The sequence below is a fragment of the Lepidochelys kempii genome, chromosome 2, assembly GCF_965140285.1.
Source record: "Lepidochelys kempii isolate rLepKem1 chromosome 2, rLepKem1.hap1, whole genome shotgun sequence".
Taxonomy (NCBI): Eukaryota; Metazoa; Chordata; order Testudines; family Cheloniidae; genus Lepidochelys; species Lepidochelys kempii.
Window position 1 is genome coordinate 249,124,090 of NC_136381.1, and position 20,197 is coordinate 249,144,286.

The window sequence follows — 20,197 nt, forward strand, 5'->3', positions numbered from 1 at the left end:
TCCATTCTATGTAAACTCTGCTCATTTTACTCACCCTAGCAATCTGAAAGTTCCAAAAATAAGAAGTACTTCTCCTTATGAATAAAACTTGAAACATATTTGGAAATAATTTTGTGTTGCAATTTACAGTATTTATTTCTAGACTTTTGTTGGTGGTGTCTAGAGTATTGTACAGCATGTAACCTCAGCCACAAGGGTCCCAGTGTAAGAAAGTGTAAAGCAAATAATTTCTTGCTTCCATACTGCAGCTGATTCCAAACTGGAATAGTATGTTGCTCTTTCTAGTAGAAAGAAGAATGTGAAGAGGCAACTAATTAAGCAATCAAATCTTTTGGCAGATGATACCCCAAGGGCTGTCAATTAACCCTAATTGTTTTAATAATTGTATTGCAAAGGAATAAGGACTAATGGATTGGCTTCCTCTTTAGCCTCATACCCAGGGACAGATAGCTAGTGTTGTGGGTCTTTTCGTTGTTGTTTGGTTCTGGAGAGGCAGTAAGGAGTGGAAGGTTATTATTGTATTCCAGCGTGGAAGCTGGAAATATTCCTTCCTTCAGATACTCCCTTGCTAGAGGCTTGGCTCCATTTCTGGGCATCTCCATACACCTGTCCTAAATGAGGGAGAGACTATAAAAAGCCACCCTTGGGGGCTTTCAGAGGAGTTATGACTTGAGTCTATTAAGATTAGGAGTTGTTTGTAAAGTAAAAGTGCTGGGAAACTTCTGTAGCTCAGAAAGGAGAATGGATTGAAGAATGAATTGGGGGTCAGGAGGAGAATAAAAATGCCAAAACATTCGTCAAAATCTCCCAGGGCACGAAGGACAGAGGCCATAACAGGGACCCGAAGCAGTGCCACGTGAAACTTAAGGAGCTGAGGCAAGCCTACCAGAAAACCAGAGAGGCAAACGGCCGCTCCGGGTCAGACTCCCAAACATGCCACTTCTATGATGAGCTGCATGCCATTTTAGGGGGTTCAGCCACCACTACCCCAACCGTGTGCTTTGACTCCATCAATGGAGAGGGAGGCAACACGGAAGCAGGTTCTGGGGACAAGGAAGATGATGATGATGAGGTTGTAGATAGCTCACAGCAAGCAAGCAGAGAAACCAGTTTTTCCAACAGCCAGGAACTGTTTCTCACCCTGGACCTAGAGCCAGTACCCTCCCAAACCCACCCAAGGCTGCCTCCCGGACCCGCCAAGCGGAGAAGGGATGTCTGGTGAATGTACCTTTTTAAATAGTATACATGGTTTAAAAGCAAGTGTGTTTAATGATTAATTTGCCCTGGCATTCGCTGCCAGTACAGCTACTGGAAAAGTCTGTTAACATGTCTGGGGATAGAGCAGAAATCCTCCAGGAACATCTCCATAAAGCTCTCCTGGATGTATTCCTAACGCCTTTGCCAAAGTTTTCTGGGGAGGACAGCCTTATTCCATCCACACTTTACCACACCAGGCCAGTAGCACATAGTCAGGAATCATTGCAGAACAAAGTATTGCAGCGTATGTTTGCTGGCGTTCAAACAACATCCATTCTTTATCCTCAGGAGAGTGATATCATTCATGGTCACCTGGTTGAAATAGGGTGCTTTTCTTAAGGGGACATTCAGAGGTGCCCGTTCCTGCTGGGCTGTTTGCCTGTGGCTAAACAGAAATGTTCCCCACTGTTAGCCACGGGGAGTGGGGAGGGGCTAGCCACGTGGTGGAGGGAGGCAAAATGCGACCTTGGAACGAAAGCACATGTGCTATGTATGTAATGTTAACAGCAAGGTTTACCCTGAAAGAGTGTACCCATTGTTCTATAAAATGTGTCTTTTTAAATACCACCGTCCCTTTTTTTCCCTCCACCAGCTGCATGTGTTTCAAGGATCACAGGATCTTCTCCTTCCCAGAGGCTAGCGAAGATCAGAAGGTGAAAAAAACACACTTGCGATGAAATGTTCTCTGACCTCATGCTGTCCTCCCACACTGACAGAGCACAGACAAATGCGTGGAGGCAGACAATGTCAGAGTGCAGGAAAGCACAAAAAGACCAGGAAGAGAGGAGGCGGGCTGAAGAGAATAAGTGGCGGGCTGAAGAGAGGGCTGAAGCTGAAAGGTGGCGGCAGCATGATGAGAGGAGGCAGGACTCAATGCTGAGGCTGCTGGAGGATCAAACTAATATGCTCCAGTGTATGGTTGAGCTGCAGGAAAGGCAGCAGGAGCACAGACCGCCGCTACAGTCCCTGTGTAACCAACCACCCTCCTCCCCAAGTTCCATAGCCTCCTCACCCAGATGCCCAAGAACGCGGTGGGGGGCCTCCGGCCACCCAGCCACTCCACCCCAGAGGATTCCCCAAGCAACAGAAGGCTGACATTCAATAAGTTTTAAAGTTTTAAAGTGCTGTGTGGCCTTATCCTTCCCTCCTCCACCACCCAACCCAGTGCTTCCGTCCTCCACCACCCCTCTGGGCCTACCTTGGCAGTTATCCCCCTATTTGTGTGATGAATTAATAAAGAATGCATGAAAGTGAAGCAACAATTACCTTATTGCCTCTGCAAGTGGTGATCGAAGGGAGGAGAGGAGGGTGGTTAGCTTACAGGGAAGTAGAGTGAACCAAGGGGGTGGGGTTTCATCAAGGAGAAACAAACAGAACTTTCACACCGTAGCCTGGCCAGTCATGAAACTGGTTTTCAAAGCTTCTCTGATGCGCACCGCACCCTCCTGTGCTCTTCTAACCACCCTAGTGTCTGGCTGCGCGTAACCAGCAGCCAGGCGATTTGCCTCAACCTCCCACCCCATCATAAACGTCTCCCCCTTATTCTCAGAGATATTGTGGAGCGCACAGCAAGCAGTAATAACAATGGGAATATTGGTTTTGCTGAGGTCTAAGCGAGTCAGTAAACTGCACCAGCGCGCTTTTAAATGTCCAAACGCACATTCTATCACCATTCTGCATGTGCTCAGCCTATAGTTGAACAGCTCCTGACTCCTGTCCAGGCTGCCTGTGTATGGCTTCATGAGCCATGGCATTAACGGGTAGGCTGGGCCCCAAGGATAACTATAGGCATTTCAACATCCCCAATGGTTATTTTCTGGTCTGGGAAGAAAGTCCCTTCCTGCAGCTTTTGAAACAGACCAGATTTCCTGAAGATGCGAGTGTCATGTACCTTTCCTGGCCATCCCATGCTGATGTTGGTGAAAGGTCCCTGGTGATCCACCAGTGCTTGCAGCACTACTGAAAAGGACCCCTTGCGGTTTATGTACTTGCCGGCTTGGTGCTCCAGTGCCAAGATAGGGATATGGGTTCCGTCTATGGCCCCACTACAGTTAGGGAATCCCATTTCAGCAAAGCCATCTACTATGACCTGCACATTTCTCAGGGTCACTACCCTTGATATCAGTAGATCTTTGATTGCGTTGGGTACTTGCATCACAGTAGATTTCCCCACAGTAGATTTGCCCACTCCAAATTGATTCCCGACTGACCGGTAGCTGTCTGGCATTGCAAGCTTCCACAGGGCTATTGCCACTCGCTTCTCAACTGTGAGGGCTGCTCTCATCTTGGTATTCTGGCACTTCAGGGCAGGGGAAAGCAAGTCACAAAGTTCCATGAAAATGCCCTTACTCATGCGAAAGTTTCGTAGCCACTGGGAATCGTCCCAGACCTGCAATGCTATGTGGTCCCACCAGTCTGTTCTTGTTTCCTGGGCCCAGAATTGGTGTTCCATGCCATGAACCTGCTCCATTAACACCATGATGCCCACATTGCCAGGAGCCGTGCTTTGAGAGAAGTCTGTGTCCATGTTCTCATAGCTCTCGTCACCACGCTGATGTCGCCTACTCGCCCGGTTTCACTTTGGCAGGTTCTGGTGCTGTATATACTGCTGGATAATGCACGTGGTGTTTAATGTGCTCCTAATTGCCAAAGTGATCTGAGCGGGCTCCATGCTTGCCGTGGTATGGCATCTGAATGGAAAAAAGGCACGGAACGATTGTCTGCCATTGTTCTGACAGAGGGAGGGGCGACTGACGACATGACTTACAGGGTTGGCTTACAGGGAATTAAAATCAACAAAGGGGGTGGCTTTACATCAAGGAGAAACAAAAACAACTGTCACACAAACAAATCCCTTGAGGATTGAGGCCAATTGAGCAGGCCAATGCTCAACCCATTAAACTTTTCAAGGTGCCCCTGACAGACCTCACCGAAACAATTGTCAGCCGTTGATTTCACGGAGGAATGGAAGGGGGAGCAAATGAATACCAAACAAATCTGGTCTATTTCTTGTTTTGATCCACTCCATCTATCTTTTATATCTTTGGCTAGCAGCAGACAGTGCAGTAGGACTGCTAGCCATCCTCATCTCCTGGCTGCTCGTCAGAAGATGGTGCAATGACTGCTGGCAGGACTAAAGAGAATGACCTGGTCAAGTCACTCCTATTTTAGTCCCTGCAGCCATGTCTGCCCAGGCGCTCCTGACCGACGTTACTGAGGAGGCCAAGAGCACCTTGGACATGATGACGATGGTTATCAGGCCTATTGCACCATCTGCTGACACAAGACAATGAGCTGCTGCTGTGTAGCAATGCAGTACCACGTCTGCCAGGACCCAGGAGACATACGGTGATAGTGAGCTGAGCGGGCTCCATGTTTGCCGTGGTATGGTGTCTGCACAGGTAACTCAGGAATAAAGGCCCGAAACAATTCTCTGCCGTTGCTTTCATGGAGGGAGGGAGGGAGGGAGGAAGGGCCTGACAACATGTACCCAGAACCACCCCCGACAATGTTTTTGCCCCATTAGGCATTGGGATCTCAACCCAGAATTCCAATGGGCAGCGGAGACTGCGGGAACTGTGGAATAGCTACCCACAGTGCAACACTCCGGAAGTCGATGCTAGCCTTGGTACTGTGGAAGCACTCCGCCGAGTTAATGCACTTAATGCACTTAGAGCATTTTGTGTGGGGGCACATACAATCGACTATATAAAAACGATTTCTAAAAAAACTACTTCTATAAATTTGACCTAATTTTATAGTGTAGACATACCCTAAGATAAAATTAACTAAGACTACTATTCTGAATGAGGTTGTCAAGGTTCCTCCCCCACTCTGAACTCTAGGGTACAGATGTGGGGACCTGCATGAAAAACCTCCTAAACTTATCTTTACCAGCTTAGGTCAAAACTTCCCCAAGGTACAAAATATTCCACCCTTTGTCCTTGGATTGGCCGCTACCATCACCAAACTAATACTGGTTACTGGGGAAGAGCTGTTTGGACCCGTCTTTCCACCCAAAATACTTCCCAAAACCTGCACCCCACTTCCTGGACAAGGTTTGGTAAAAAGCCTCACCAATTTGCCTAGGTGACTACAGACCCAGACCCTTGGATCTTAAGAACAATGAACAATCCTCCCAAAACTTGCACCCCCCCCTTTCCTGGGAAATGTTGGATAAAAAAGCCTCACCAATTTGCATAGGTGACCACAGACCCAAACCCTTGGATCTGAGAACAATTAAAAAGCATTCAGTTTTCTTACAAGAAGACTTTTAATAAAAATAGAAGTAAATAGAAATAAAGAAATCCCCCCTGTAAAATCAGGATGGTAGATACCTTACAGGGTAATTAGATTCAAAAACATAGAGAACCCCTCTAGGCAAAACCTTAAGTTACAAAAAAGATACACAGACAGAAATAGTTATTCTATTCAGCACAATTCTTTTCTCAGCCATTTAAAGAAATCATAATCTAACACATACCTAGCTAGATTACTTACTAAAAGTTCTAAGACTCCATTCCTGGTCTATCCCCGGCAAAGACAGAATATAAACAGACACACAGACCCTTTGTTTCTCTCCCTCCTCCCAGCTTTTGAAAGTATCTTGTCTCCTCATTGGTCATTTTGGTCAGGTGCCAGCGAGGTTACCTTTAGCTTCTTAACCCTTTACAGGTGAGAGGAGCTTTCCCCTGGCCAGGAGGGATTTCAAAGGGGTTTACCCTTCCCTTTATATTTATGACAGAGGTGTTCACACAGGGGCTTAATGCGTTTTAACTAATCAACTTCAAATTAACACCTTCAGTTAATCCAAATTAATTTTCCTAGGTGTCCCTATGTAGATAAATCCTAAATGATGGAGCATCTACCATATCCAAGACTTCCTGTACTCTGCCCTGCTAAGAGGAGTAGATAGGGAATATAGTCGCTCTGAAAAAATCTGCTTTTCAAAGTAAAATACTTTTTCCTTAGAGATGGAACCAAGCTACAACATAAACTTTTCCAAAGTTATGGGTTGTTTTGATCCATGGTTTTGTTTTGACCATTTCAGACATACGGGCCAGAGTTTGATCCCACCTAAATCTGGATTTTTATCTATTCAACGTTTGGGACTTTTCAGACCTGTAGCCTTGATTTCAGTTCATGTAGAATTTTCTTCTTTGAAATGATAATCTTTGAGACATTAAGGCCTGATTCAGATCTTGCTTATACTATATAAGCCAGGCATAACTCCTATGAAGTTATAGCATTGTAAAATTGATGTGAAATCAGAATCAATCCCCAGATTGTCTGTAACCCATGACCAGCTCCCTGGGTTATTCAATTTCCTCATTTTTCCAATATTAATTAAAAGCTCTATCTTGCATTCCTTGCAACCCAAAACTCTGATGGACTTCCATTAAATGTCTGTGTGAGCAAAGAATGTAGGATTGACCCCAAATGTTTATCATTTTTATTGAGAGAATGTTCTCTCTTTTTATAAACTTCACTGAATCAAATATTTCTAATGGGGGAGGAGGGAAATTAAAGGAATTAAAACAGCACAAGAGAGTACATCAAGTGCTGCAAAGAAGAATAAATGCATAACAGACCAGGAAAGCAGACACATTGACAACACAACTGAAAAAAAACTATTTAAAGAAACTAATGCCAGAGTCTCAGATTAGAATATCATCATCCCCAAAGAATGCACATCAAACTATCCATCAATCCAGGAAGGCATTTATATTGTATTCATTACTAAAGTGTGGAGCATTTATTTCACCTTATACATTTATTTTTGTTACATGCATTTCTAATGATCAGTACCTGGCTGTAAATTACATTACAAATTAGTGACACAGTACATCAAATTTGCATAAAGGAAGTCATATCTCTTTCCTCTTCCAGCATCAAATGATTTAAATAGGAAACAGATCCAGGTGGTTGAGATAGTTGAGGAACAGCAGTGAATGGGTTTTGCTGGTGTTCCTCTAGATCAATAAACTCTGCTGGGAACACTAATGTTGAAGTGACTGTGACAGGGTTGGTCACAGAGACTCCCTTGGGACTGTCACCTGACGTGATGGAATTACCTCTGAGCCCGTTTTCCCTGCCAGCTTGCGACTCCAGAACCCTGCCTTGTTGAGCCAGACATGCTAGCCTGCTGCAACACAGATCCAGATCAGGTCCATGCCCCCAAAGCTGCAGACTTTAAACAAAAACTACTCAGCAGGTAACTTGTCTTCAGACACCCAGTTCCCAATGGGATCCAAACTGCAAATAAATCCGTTTTACTCTGTATAAAGCTTATACAGGGTAAACTCATAAATTGTCCACCCTCTATAACACCGATAGAGAGATATGCACAGCTGTTTGCTCCCCCAGGTATTAATCACTTACTCTGGGTTAATTAATAAGCAAAAGTGATTTTATTAAGGAAAAAAGTAGGATTTAAGTGGTTTCAAGTAATAACAGACAGAACAAAGTAAGTTACCAAGCAAAATAAAACAGAACACGCAAATCTGAGCCTAATACATTAAGAAACTGTTTACAGGTAAATCTCAACCTCAGAGATGTTCCAATAAACTTCTTTCACAGACTAGACTCCTTCCTAGTCTTGGCCCAATCATTTCCCCTGGCACAGTCCTGGTACAGTCCTTGTTCTTGTTAGTTCCAGCAGGCATCTTAGGTGAAAAGCAGGGGCTTTCTCATGATTCACAGCCCCCTTTGTTCTCTTCCACCCCCTTTTATAGCTTTGGCACAAGATAGGAATCTTTTGTCTCTCTGGGTTCCCACCCCTCCTTCTAAATGGAAAAGCACCAGGTTTAAGATGGATTCCAGTATCAGGTGACATGGTCACATGTCCTGTGAGACCCCAGCCTTCATTCTTCCAGGGCTGGCTGGCACTCACCCAGGAAGGTTTGCAAGTAAACAGAGCATTTACAACCAATTGTCCTAGTAAATGGGAGCCATCAAGATTATAAACCACCATCAATGGCCCACACCTTGCATAATTACAATAGGACCTCAGAGTTATACTTTATATTTCTAGCTTCAGATACAAGTATGATACATACATACAAATAGGAAGAACACACTCAGTAGATTATAAGCTTTGTAATGATACCTTACAAGAGACATTTTGCATAAAACATATTCCAGTTACATTATATTTACACTCATACGCATATTTCCATAAAACATTGTGGAGTGCAGCATCACAGCAACATTGGTCAAAGAATAAGCCACAGAACAAAAGATTAATAAGATTCATTTTTGTTATGCTCAAAAAGCTATTCATTAGTGTAGCGGTCAGTAGTAGTCCCTCCCAGTCAGACTTGGAGGGAGGCCACTCTTCCTTCCTGCATCAGGCAGCAAAACCACCATTAGTTAGTAGTCTATAGGCCCTGGCTCTCTGGGCAGAGCCAGGAATCAAGCAGTCTTTGGCCTCACCTCCCAGCTGTGGCAGGCAGTAAACACAGTCAGGGCTCTAACCCTCTGAGCAATGAGCTGTCTTTAGCCCAGCTTCCTGGCTTGGGCAGACACAAGACACAGGCCTTCAGGCCTAGAGTGAGTCGGCCACTGCCCCAGGGGTGGGGATGGTGATTACCAAATGGTATTGACACCTCCTCATCAATTATTGGAGTGGACCACATCCACCCTGACTGAATTGGCCCTGTCAACACTGGTTCTCCACTTGTAAGGTAACTCCCTTCTCTTCATGTGCCAGTATATTTCTGCCTGCATCTGTAATTTTCACTCCATGCATCTGAAGAAGTGGGTTTTTTTACCCACGAAAGCTTATGCCCAAATAAATCTGTTAGTCTTTAAGGTGCCACCGGACTCCTTGTTGTTTTCGTGGATACAAACTAACATGGCTACCCCTCTGATACTAGTTTCCCTGAGCTACTTCTCTCAAACAACTTTCCCCAGTCTTGTCAGAATGGTGTGGTGGATGAGCGTGGTCTGACCTGACAGGGTGGTGAAGGTCTTCGGGAAAGCCTTCGGCTCCAGGCCTGTTTCTGTGTGGGTATCTCCTAAGTCTGCAGATCTTTAGGGTCTGTTGCCACAGGCACTTGGGGACCCAGGTCTGTTTCAGGGAGATATGGGGCAATCAACAGCCCCTCACGCTCTTGCCACAGTTTCAGGAGGTTGACATGGTAGAGCTACTGTTTCTTCCATCAGTCTGGTTGCCATATTTCATAAGTAACGGAGCCTACTTGGTAGATCACTTCATACAGCTCTTGCAAACAGGCCAAGAGCTTTGACTTGTCCGAGGGAAGTAGGAGGACCCCCCCTATTGCCAGGTTCAAAGGCTCAAGCCTGAGCTCCTTTGTTATAGGTCCACTTTTGAGCCCCTAAGTAGCCTGAAAGTTCTCCTTCACTAGGTCCCCAGCACTGGTCAAGCACCTCTGCAATTGTAGAACATATTGCAAGAGACCCTGGGCCAGTGATGGTGTATATTTCCAGGTTTTTCACATCAGGTCTAGTAGTCCTTGGGGCTGGTGACCATAGAGCAACTGAAAGAGGGAAAATTTAGTTGTAGACTGTAGTACCTCCTGAATGGTTAACAACAGGGGTGGGAACCAGATGGCATAATCCAAGATGAGCAGGATGTACTTGAATCCGGCAATGCTCTTCATAAGGAGCCCCACCAGGTTCACAGCAAGCCTATTGAAGGGGATCCCAATTACTGACAAGGGGATAAAGGGAGCCTTCTGCATTCCTTATAGGGCCACAAGCTAACATTTGGGACACAAGTTACAATAGTCTTTCACATCCTGATGCAGCCCCAGCCAGAAAAAGCTGGCCAAGACTCAAGCCAGGATCTTTTCATGTCCAAGATGTCCAGCTGCAGGGACATCACAGGCCAGCTTCAGGATGGCACTTCGGTGGTATCGGGGCAGAACCAACTGGGTCCGGGGCTCTTGAGTCTGGGGGTCTCAGTCTATGTGATAGAGGCGGTCATTGGTCAGTTTAAAACAGGGCCACTTGGTCGCTCACTGGGGCTCTGTCACTTTCCTGTTGACGCAGGCAAATTCCACATACGCCCAGCTGACCAAGGGGCCTTCCATCTGGTCCTGACTGAAGTCAGCTCCTACACTGGTGGCTCCCTCATCAGTCGGCACTGAGGTTGGGACCTCTCCATCCTGGAAGTCCTGGTCCAGCTCCAGGGCTGACAGATCGTCCGGGTCGCAGTCTTTATGCAGCTCATCCTCAGTGTCAAGGGGGTTGCCCTCGAAGGCCATTGAATCAGTGGGGTCCCAAGGTTCCTGGTGCACAGGACCTCTGTGCAGGGCCAGGAACAAGCAGTCTTTGGCCTAGCCTCCTGGCTATGACAGACAGTAAACACAGTCAAGTTTCTGACCCTCTGGGCATGGCACAGTAATGAACAGTCTTTAGCCCAGCCTTCTGCCTTGGGCAGACAGCAAACACAGTGTGGGCAGGGCAGAGCAATGAGCAGTCTTTAGACCAGCATTCTGACTAGGGCGGACATACAGCACAGAAGGCACAGGCTTTCAGGCCTAGGGTGAGTAGGCCACCACGCCAGGAATTGGGGTGATAGCAGTGGTATGGGGACACGGGCCCACCTGACTCCACTGGGTCCCAGTCCAAGGCTCTAATAGTGGCAGGGAATCCAGCCACTGGGTCAGCGGGGATCCTACCACAACATGCTGCCTCGTGTTGTGATAGACAATAAGGCTAATGTCTGGTTTCCCTGGGCTACTTCCTACCACAGTCTATTGGCAGGTCTCCATCATCTGTGAGTTCTCAGTCTCCTCTGGGTAAACTGCAGATGGCAGTCCTAGCAGCTCCTCTCTGCCCTCAGTCTCTAGGATCAGGGCATTACACAGCTCTGTAGTGGGGCTGGAGTCCTGCAGCAGGCTAGAGGCTTTTATATCTCATGTAAAGTGGACCACTGTTTTTCCTTCTTATGGCAATACCATTCTTCTTTCTATGACATAAGAGGCATAATATAACTTTCTTCACTCCAGCTGATTTGTATAGAAGTGCTGGGATTTGTTTATAGTTTTGTAAGAAACATAAGCTTTAGCATGAAATGAATGAAGTCGCAGGCTGTATCGGTGCTTGCTACTGTTTGGGATTTCTTTTTCTCCCACACAAAGATGGATAATTAAAGGGCTAGAAAGGAATAAGTTAATCTCCTCTACATTTTTGAGTGGGGCCCTCAGAAGTAGACAGTAAGTTCTAAACAACCCGACTGAAATGTCATCACCATCAGAATAATGCTAATAATAAAATAATGCTGGACTTCTTCTTGCTAGTGACAAGAATCATGACAGCTGCCACACATTGGAAGGATCAGCCTACTCCCAGCATGACTAAAGGGTTTCACAAAATCGGGGAGGTATTGATAGTGGAGAATCTAACTCAATAAATAGGCCAATAACTCCTTGGTGCCGTAATTATGATTAATTGTAGAATACTCAAGAGCATGTTTGCTCTGTTTAGACAAGAGTTTACAATGTAGAAAGATGGTGTGATCTAAAGAATGACAATGCGGTGGGGAAGAAGCAAATATCAATGCAGCACAAGCCATTTAAAAAATATTGAACTCTTTTGCTTTTATTGTTCGTTTTTTTTAACCATTAATAACTTGGTCATTCTATGCTTTGATTCACTTTTAGGTAGCTCTTTAACTCTTGCCTTTTTTCCTGTGTTCTCGTACTTCCACTTCCTTTGGAAGTTGGCATAATTAGCCTATTGAATTTGCCACAGGATATCATGGAGTCCAGGAGTTGAGCAGCAGGATTAGCTAGCATTATGAACTCTCTGCAGGTGTCTTTATCAAGCTGCAAACTCAGTGGTGAATGTGCAGCTTATTTGCCTTTTCTGTTGAACTTTTACTCCATATTGGGCTGGAATTTCCAAGGGGTAGTAGTACAGAGCTAATAATAGAGGGTCAATAAATCTGCATGGTACTTTATTCATATAGAAGCACTACAGACAAAAGGCTGGTTCTTACCCAGGAGAACTGGTTTGTCAGGGGAGCGATTGCCTAACAACAAAGTCACTGGGTAAGGGTCTGTCTTCTGTTGAGACTGACCAGGGAGTCATTTTACAAAGGGGACTGGAGATTATAAAGGAGAGGCCCTCTCCGCAGTCATGGGAAAAGAGAGAGAAAGGGAGAAGAGACTAGAGATTCCATACTCTGGATAAGAAGCCATGTTCAAAGGGGCAGGGGAAGAGGAAGGATCATGGACTCTTTGACGACTCTGGTCTGTGCACAAAGCACTGTCCAGGGTGGTGAGGAACCTATGTCAGGGAAATGTGTATAGGTGTGTCTATTACTTTTTATAGATCTGTGTATTTCTTGTGCTACCTAAGTGAGCAGTAATGGTGTTTTAGAATACTGTGCAAAGTCTCTATGTGTGTGCTGGCTTTCACTGACATATACTCCTAAAGAAGTAAACTGTAAACCAGAAGACCACACCTTCAGTGGGCTTCTGGGGAACATGCAAGACCTGTTTGGGAGACTTTGGGGAAATGGTTTCAAGCCAAGACAGCTGAACTGGGGGGCGGGGGCAACTGCCATGAGGGGTGTCAGATATGAGGTCTACACATTGATCAGAGCTGTGACAACAGATTATTCCATTATGGGGACCATTACCTGGTGCCATTCTCTGAAGCACATGGTACTGGTTTCTATTGGTGTCAGGTTATTGCACCGATGAAGTGAGCTGTAGCTCATGAAAGCTTATGCTCAAATAAATTGGTTAGTCTCTAAGGTGCCACTAGTACTCCTTTTCTTTTTGCACTAGATCAATGGTTCTTAACCCTTACTGCAACCTCCACCCCTTTGGTTCTCAAAATATGTTCTTGCACCCCTTATCAAAAATCAAAATATGTTCTTGCACCCCTTATCAAAAATCATTGGAAGTAGGTCAGTTCTTTAAACCTAGATATATTTTTTGTTTCTATATTACAGTAATCGTTAAAAAATGTATAATGTTAATGAATACATAGGTTTGATGAAACAAAGTAGTTGTACTTATGTGCCTGTGCTTAATTTGTGTTTTCAATTATTTACCTTCTAAAAAAATCTGGCATGCCTCGCACCCCCAGAAAGGGCATCTTGCACCCCAAGGGGTGCGTGCACCCCAGCTTAAGAACCAGTGCACTAGATGGATTACTGGTCTTATCCAATAAAGCAATTGCTGTGTAATGCTCCTTTGTTCCTCACCAAATAATTCACTTTCCTGATGCTTCAGGAGCCATTTCTTGGATAGCGATAGAAAGGGAATGAGGAGGCGTTTGGGTTTCTTTGGTACTAATTACCATGGTACTATTCCTTTTCTATTATCATTTCTCAAGCACTAATCTCACCCCCATCTACTTTTGCTTCACAAGCTGCTGCAATGGGTCCCAAATGGAGTTTGACATTTGTCAATACATCTTGGGCTAATTTTCCCCTCTGCAGTTTCATTGTGTGGATTTTTGTGTTAACTACCAGAAAGCCAATGAGTTTCTGAAACCCAGCAAAAAGAAGAAGTTGGATAGAATGGTCAAAATGAGTGCCATTCTCTTCCTTTCCCAAAGGACATTGGGTTTGCGATTCCCTGACGCAGGAAGGGTTCAGGGATGGCTGGTTCCTACTCTCTAGTGCATGCAAGCAATGTGCAAAGAACTATTTACAAATGTTTGAGAGGCTAGTGTAAACAATGCAGCTGGGAACAGAAGACTGATAATGGCTTTTATCAAGTGTGCAACAAGTTGGAGCAGCATCAGTGTTTACAAAGGATCATGCATGTCTTTTGCAGTTGTCTCTGGGAAAACACTTCAAAGTATTACATTCCTAAAAGAACAGCATGAAGTTGCAGGCAATTAATCTGACTATTGTTTATCCGACATGTAAAGTTTTAAGATTAGCACATAATATTTACTCAGAGCATAATGGATAAGGAGACCTTTTGTTCTTGGCTTTATAGTTTGTTTGACAGCTCCAGATGAAAATGGAAGGCGAGGGACCGTCCCATAGAACTGAAGGATTCAGAGGGACAAGTCCCCAGTGCTCATTCCCAAAGCCCTTGAGCATGAAGCTTTTCAAGCACAATTTTTCTGAAGTTTTTGTAGAGCAAGGACAAGAACATTTCCTGTTCTACAAAGTGCAGTATGCATTCCCCTCTGTGCGTAGCTGGCCCATACAGAGGTGAATGAAGACCATTGCCCCTCTGCATCCCGTCTGGGGCTTCTGCCTGTGCTATCCTCAAGCAGCCCTTGAGCTCTGTGCTCCCGCTTTTGTATCTTTGCAGAAATGATTTTACACTTGAGAGTGCTAAGGAGACTGAAATACAGCTGTGCAGGAACCAGATTTTTCATTTCAAAATTTTTTGTATTCCAGAATGGAATGATGGCCCCCAAACACTGAAATTTCCCACAAACCAAAATTCCAGAAAAATTTCATTTTGGGTTGATCAAACTGTTTCATTTCAGCAAAATCAAAACATTCTGTTCTGATTCTGACTTTTTAATTTTATTGTATAATATTAAACAACTGAAATGAAAAGTCATTTCAATACAGAAAGTTCTGTTCTAAGAAGGTCTAAACAGACCTTATCAAAATGGTCTCTATAAGTTTTTTTTTCAAACGAAGTTTTGTCCAAGATGGACATTTTTCTAGGAAACATTTCATTTTTGAAAAATTGGTACTTTCTAATGGAAAAATGGTCCACTGCAAAATTTCCAAGAAGCTCTAGCATGTACTGAGCTGCTACTTCAGATCAGTTTTAGAAGCTAAAGCTCACAGGTCAAAATGTGCTCTAAAATCTACAGAATCACCAGAGGAGTTAACTGAATTATTATGACAGTGGTAACTCTACTGATAATACTGATAATAACTCTACTGATGTCAGCAGAGTTTTGGTGGTTTCACACTGGCTTGACAGCCGCATTTGGCCACTTTGAATAGATGTTTCAAATATGCAGTCCTTCCACACACCTGCACTGGGACAGATCACAACCTAGCCCTCTGAATTGTCCCATCCCCCCCCCCCCGTCTCCTTTCTAAGATTTACATTTGTAATTGTTCACTGTTTTGTGTATGAAATAAATCAGATTAGTGCTCTGCACTAAACTTTTAATAGGTAAACAGGGAATGGCAGGTGATATTTTATGTGCCTGTTCCTTGCTGTGCACCTAGATCTTCCAAACTAGCCCTTTTGCTTTAATGGGATTTTGACCAAACTTTCACCCCCACTCGCTCTTCAGTAGCCATCTACAGGAGGAATACTTACTCGCTGCTTAGTATTTCAGGTTGGAGGCATAATTGGCTGCCGGGGAGAGTAATCAATAGGAAGCACTGCTTAATAAGCAAATATTTCTTTGTAGTACAGATGAGTGACAGTGCAGCTCTGTAAATAGCCATTATGAGTGAATGGGACTGAAATAAGTGGATAGTGCGGCATCGGGAGTCGCTGCATGCAGATATACCTTCCTTCCAGCCACTTGTCAGTGTCCTCGTTTTAAACAATAATTATCCAAATTCAGGCTTGCTGGGGCTGCCTAGATGAAGATCCGTTTTTCAAATTACTATATTTTTACACCTTTTGTCTTAAATGGCACACATCCTTGTGATATGAGAAATCTGATGAATGCAACATTATCACAGCTTTTAGTCATTAGGAGGCAAATCCTACTTCTTCCACTGGATGCTGTGGGTGCTCAGCACTGCTGAAAATCAAGCCATTTATCAAGCCATCCAGCACTGGGACTCCGCATAGGAATGACTATGCAAATTGCAAATTGCAAATCATTTGCAAATTGGATACTATTAATTTAGGCTTAAATAGAGACTGGGAGTGGCTAAGTCATTATGCAAGGTAGCCTGTTTCCTCTTGTTTTTTCCTACCCCCCCCCCCCCCAGATGTTCTGGTTTAACTTGGATTTAAACCTGGAGAATGGTCAGTTTAGATGAGCTATTACCAGCAGGAGAGTGAGTTTGTGTGTGTATGGGGGTGGGGGGGATGTGAGAAAACCTTGATCTATGCAGGAAATAGCCCGACTTGATTATGTAAAGAGTTGTCACTTTGGATGGGCTAGCACCAGCAGGAGAGTGAATTTGTGTGGGGGGGTGGAGGGTGAGAAAACCTGGATTTGTGCTGGAAATGGCCCACCTGTTGATCACTTTAGATAAGCTATTACCAGCAGGACAGTGGGGTGGGAGGAGGTATTGTTTCATGATTTCTGTGTGTATATAAAGTCTGCTGCAGTTTCCACGGTAAACATCTGATGAAGTGAGCTGTAGCTCACGGAAGCTCATGCTCAAATAAATTGGTTAGTCTCTAAGGTGCCACAAGTCCTCCTTTTCTTTTTGCGAATACAGACTAACACGGCTGTTCCTCTGAAACCTGTCATTATGCAAGGCACTGCATTTAGCCGTATGGAGTGGAAATCTATCAACTGCATGAAGAAACTTGTACAGATACAGACAGACATCATCTTCCTTTCCAAATGCAAACAGATGGACATCGTACCAAAAGGACTGAAGGTCAAAAATCCATTACAATCTACATACCACACAGACTATGCTGACAGCTTGTGCCTCACGCTCTCAAAGAAACTGCGGAATCACCTGATCAAGATCCTCTACAGCAAACAGGGAAAGATTAAGAATGAGCTCTCAAAAATGGATACTCTCATAAAGAACCAACCTTCCACACAAACTTCCTCGTGGCTGGATTTTACTAAAACTAGACAAGCCATTTACAACGCACACTTTGCTTCTCTACAAAAGAAAAAAGACACTAAACTTTCTAAACTACTACATGCTACAAGGGGCCACAGCAATGGTTCCCTCACCCCACCTAGCAATATTGTTAACCTATCCAACTATACTCTCAGCCCAGCAGAAGCAGCTGTTCTATCTCGGGGACTCTCCTTCTGCCCCTCCACCCCCACGAACATGATACAGTTCTGTGGTGACCTAGAATCCTATTTTCGACGTCTCCGTCTCAAGGAATATTTCCAAAATACCTCTGAACAACATACTAATCCACAGAGGTCTCCCTGCCAACACTACAGAAAGAGGGATTCTAGATGGACTCCTCCTGAAGGTCGAAACAGCAGACTGGACTTCTACATAGAGTGCTTCCGCCGACGTGCACGGGCTGAAATTGTGGAAAAGCAGCATCACTTGCCCCATAACCTCAGCCATGCGGAACGCAATGCCATCCACAGCCTCAGAAACAACTCTGACATCATAATCAAAAAGGCTGACAAAGGAGGTGCTGTTGTCATCATGAATAGGTCGGAATATGAACAAGAGGCTGCTCGGCAGCTCTCCAACACGAGTTTCTACAAGCCATTACCCTATGATCCCACTGAGAGTTACCAAAAGCAACTACAGCATTTGCTCAAGAAACTTCCTGAAAAAGCACAAGATCAAATCCGCACAGACACACCCCTGGAACCCCGACCTGGGATATTCTATCTACTACCCAAGATCCATAAACCTGGAAATCCTGGGCGCCCCATCATCTCAGGCATTGGCACCCTGACAGCAGGATTGTCTGGCTATGTAGACTCCCTCCTCAGGCCCTACGCTACCAGCACTCCCAGCTACCTTCGAGACACCACTGACTTCCTGAGGAAACTTCAATCCATCGGTGATCTTCCTGATAACACCATCCTGGCTACTATGGATGTAGAAGCCCTCTACACCAACATTCCACACAAAGATGGACTACAAGCCGTCAAGAACACTATCCCCGATAATGTCACGGCTAACCTGGTGGCTGAACTTTGTGACTTTGTCCTTACCCATAACTATTTCACATTTGGGGACAATGTATACCTTCAGATCAGCGGCACTGCTATGGGTACCCGCATGGCCCCACAGTATGCCAACATTTTTATGGCTGATTTAGAACAACGCTTCCTCAGCTCTCGTCCCCTAAAGCCCCTACTCTACTTGCGCTATATTGATGACATCTTCATCATCTGGACCCATGGAAAAGAAGCCCTTGAGGAATTCCACCATGATTTCAACAATTTCCATCCCACCACCAACCTCAGCCTGGTCCAGTCCACACAAGAGATCCACTTCCTGGACACTACAGTGCTAATAAACAATGGCCACATAAACACCACCCTATACCGTAAACCTACTGACCGCTATTCCTACCTGCATGCCTCCAGCTTTCACCCTGACCACACCACACGATCCATCGTCTACAGCCAAGCTCTGCGATACAACCGCATTTGCTCCAACCCCTCAGACAGAGACAAACACCTACAAGATCTCTGTCAAGCTTTCTTACAACTACAATACCCACCTGCAGAAGTAAAGAAACAGATTGATAGAGCCAGAAGAGTTCCCAGAAGTTACCTACTACAGGACAGGCCTAACAAAGAAAATAACAGAACACCACTAGCCGTCACCTTCAGCCCCCAACTAAAACCCCTCCAACGCATTATTAAGGATCTACAACCTATCCTAAAGGATGACCCAACACTCTCACAAGTCTTGGGAGACAGGCCAGTCCTTGCCTACAGACAGCCCCGCAACCTGAAGCAAATACTCACCAACAACCACATACCACACAACAGAACCACTAACCCAGGAACTTATCCTTGCAACAAAGCCCGTTGCCAATTGTGCCCACATATCTATTCAGGGGACACCATCACAGGGCCTAATAACATCAGCCACACTATCAGAGGCTCGTTCACCTGCACATCCACCAATGTGATCTATGCCATCATGTGCCAGCAATGCCCCTCTGCCATGTACATTGGTCAAACTGGACAGTCTCTACGTAAAAGAATAAATGGACACAAATCAGATGTCAAGAATTATAACATTCATAAACCAGTCGGAGAACACTTCAATCTCTCTGGTCACGCAATCACAGACATGAAGGTCGCTATCTTAAAACAAAAAAACTTCAAATCCAGACTCCAGCGAGAAACTGCTGAATTGGAATTCATTTGCAAATTGGATACTATTAATTTAGGCTTAAATAGAGACTGGGAGTGGCTAAGTCATTATGCAAGGTAGCCTGTTTCCTCTTGTTTTTTCCTACCCCCCCCCCCCCCAGATGTTCTGGTTTAACTTGGATTTAAACCTGGAGAATGGTCAGTTTAGATGAGCTATTACCAGCAGGAGAGTGAGTTTGTGTGTGTATGGGGGTGGGGGGGATGTGAGAAAACCTTGATCTATGCAGGAAATAGCCCGACTTGATTATGTAAAGAGTTGTCACTTTGGATGGGCTAGCACCAGCAGGAGAGTGAATTTGTGTGGGGGGGTGGAGGGTGAGAAAACCTGGATTTGTGCTGGAAATGGCCCACCTGTTGATCACTTTAGATAAGCTATTACCAGCAGGACAGTGGGGTGGGAGGAGGTATTGTTTCATGATTTCTGTGTGTATATAAAGTCTGCTGCAGTTTCCACGGTAAACATCTGATGAAGTGAGCTGTAGCTCACGAAAGCTCATGCTCAAATAAATTGGTTAGTCTCTAAGGTGCCACAAGTCCTCCTTTTCTTTTTGCGAATACAGACTAACACGGCTGTTCCTCTGAAACCTATCTGAGTTACCAGATCCCAGTGCAGAATCAGGGGGAAGATCACACTTCCATCTATAAAAATAATGTTGATACGATAAGATTCCTTCAAATAAGAACACAATTACTAGTGAAGTATAACAAAAAATTATTAAAAACTCCGAAGGAAAACTAGAGCAACAACGTATCAGTCATTATTGCCTTACACTGAATTTTATTGGGCATATGCTGGGGAACGAACCACAAACCCCAGTCCCTCCCCCTCTCTAGGTGAAATGGAACCACACCATTTCCATCATCAGAGCCATCTGCACCCATTGAGGAAGGCCCAGGATTTACTTCATAATGACTAGACGTCTTAATAAGGTTTGTGTTTGTTGAATTATTTGTGCATTTAAATAAAGGTAGCAAAATCTCATCAATGTGAAAGTTAATC

At 44.6% G+C, this 20,197-nt stretch overlaps 1 long non-coding RNA gene across 1 annotated transcript in view; it reads right to left on the reverse strand.

The window, feature by feature from the left end:
• LOC140907779 (uncharacterized) overlaps window positions 1-20,197 on the reverse strand; it is a 238,375-nt gene that overhangs the window by 217,654 nt on the left and 524 nt on the right. The gene's annotated exons all lie outside the window — the stretch shown is intronic.